General features: G+C 33.4%; 1 protein-coding gene across 3 annotated transcripts in view; it reads left to right on the forward strand.

The window, feature by feature from the left end:
- Positions 1–2,163, forward strand: part of LOC106869515 (sarcolemmal membrane-associated protein) — a 52,273-nt gene that overhangs the window by 28,941 nt on the left and 21,169 nt on the right. The gene's annotated exons all lie outside the window — the stretch shown is intronic.

Raw genomic sequence — 2,163 nt, forward strand, 5'->3', positions numbered from 1 at the left:
AGACTTCTTTCTGAAGCAAATTCAAAGCAACTGTATTTCACAAATAAAACTTAACCTAATGAACCCATTATTTTGTTGTTTTTGCATGAATTGCTACCCCCTTATCACCCCACTTTTTACATGAATCGCTATCCCATTATTGCCCCACTTTTCTTCAGCACCCCCTTGGAATTTCCCCCCCCCCCCAAGGGGACAATGCCGCTCACTTTGGGAACCACTGCTCTAAGTTCATTTTTCCATTTACAAAATTACTTGAAGCCTAAGTAGCATATCTCTTTAGAAACATAATCACTGAAGGGTTAAATCAATTAACATATTGATAATTTGCCAATAAATATATTCTAATTTTTCTTTTTCACAACTAAAATTCCAAGAGTTAATTTCTAAGATTCAAAACATTTTATCCCATTTCAGATATTTTTAAAAACCATCTGCATGAGAATTGTAACTTGCTATTTGCATGAGAACTGGTTTAATGCATGTATACACTAAGAATAGGCCATAGTTAGATTTGTGCTTTCACTTGCTATGAATATATGTAAGCAAGGTGATTTCAAAATATAGGTACAAAAATAGAAATGACAAGGTTATGGGTCCAAAAGAGTTGTTGCATCTAGTTATTCCATGTGCCGAACACGGGCATGATTATGTGGTTAAGAAGTTCGCTTTGCAACCATTTGAATTTTAGTTTAGTCCCACTGTGCAGCACCTTGGAAAAGTGTCTTCTACTGTGGTCCCAGGTCAACCAATGTTTTGTGAGTGAATTTGATTGATAGAAACCTTAGAAGCCCAGTGTGTGTGTGTGCTCCTTGCCACTACTTGACAATTAGTGTTGGTTTATTTACATTACATTCCTATGCCTTAGTAGTTTGGCAAAAGAATAGGATAGAAAAAATACTAAAAATAAGTACCAGGGTTGATTTGTTTGACTAAACCCTTTTAAGATGGTGCTTCTTCATGGCTGCATCCCAATGAGTGAAACAAGTAAAAGGATGAAAGAAAGATGTGTGTGTGTATCTAAGAAAATTCACTTGCAAAACTGTGTGAGTATATGTGTGTGCGTGTACAAGGGAAGTATGTAAATTTTTGTATGTGTGATTATTATGTACCTTATTTATATATAAAATACTAAAATTAGCCATCATTATTGATGGCACATGGTCAGCTAGTATTTACATAACCATCCTGTGCCTGACATCTGGTTCACATCCCCTGTGATATTCACTAGTTTCACTATAACCAACAAATGTTGGTGACTTTATAATGTACCTTGTACTTAACTGGCCTTTCATTCTATATGAGTTGATGAAATAGGTATTAGTAATATACTGGAACAAGTTCAATTAGCTATACTCACTTATGAACACTGACCCTATGCTTAGTTAAGATTACTGTCTTAATAGCAACCAAATTAAATAGTTCACTTAATCTCAAATATTCTTGTTAATTCTAACTCCTGACCAAAATATTCTTGTTTGAATCTGTTTTGTTCATTTTCTTGAAATATTCTATTGATTTATCACAGTTACATTTCTCATAAAGCTGTTAATTGCAGGCTTTAATTACCATATTTGATGGCATAAAAATTGGCTGGGCATGTTAGACTCATCCCAGTTTCAGCAGTGCATATTCAGGGGAAAAAAATGGTTTTTGTACATTAAAGGCCCAACTTTGCATTTGGGACCTGGAGGTATTTCATATATACAGAATCCACCCAAAAACTTTATACACACTTCAGGAATGGAAAAAAATCTACATAAATATTTAACTTGCATAATTACCTCTATAAATATAAATACCTCTTTCGATGTTTTATCAAATTGCTATAACACTGGATAAAAATATTTGTACGGATTTTTCACTTTCCAGAAGTGTGTATAAATTTTTTTGGCAGACCCTGTATGTATGTATGTGTGTGTAATATATATATATATATATATATATATATATATAGTTAAGATTAGTTAAATAGTTATGATTGACCGTTGACTGAACACTATTCAATTTTTTTTTCTCCGTGTTTTTCTCCTTGTCTCCGTATTCTTTCTGTTGAAGAGCGTAGCTCGAAACGTCAAAGACTTTCCGTATTCCCGAGCGTCATACTAATATATACTTTTGTTATTTACACCACCTGTCCTCGTCTGTTGTTATTATTTGTATATT

Source organism: Octopus bimaculoides, chromosome 15 (genome assembly GCF_001194135.2).
Source record: "Octopus bimaculoides isolate UCB-OBI-ISO-001 chromosome 15, ASM119413v2, whole genome shotgun sequence".
Classification (NCBI taxonomy): Eukaryota; Metazoa; Mollusca; class Cephalopoda; order Octopoda; family Octopodidae; genus Octopus; species Octopus bimaculoides.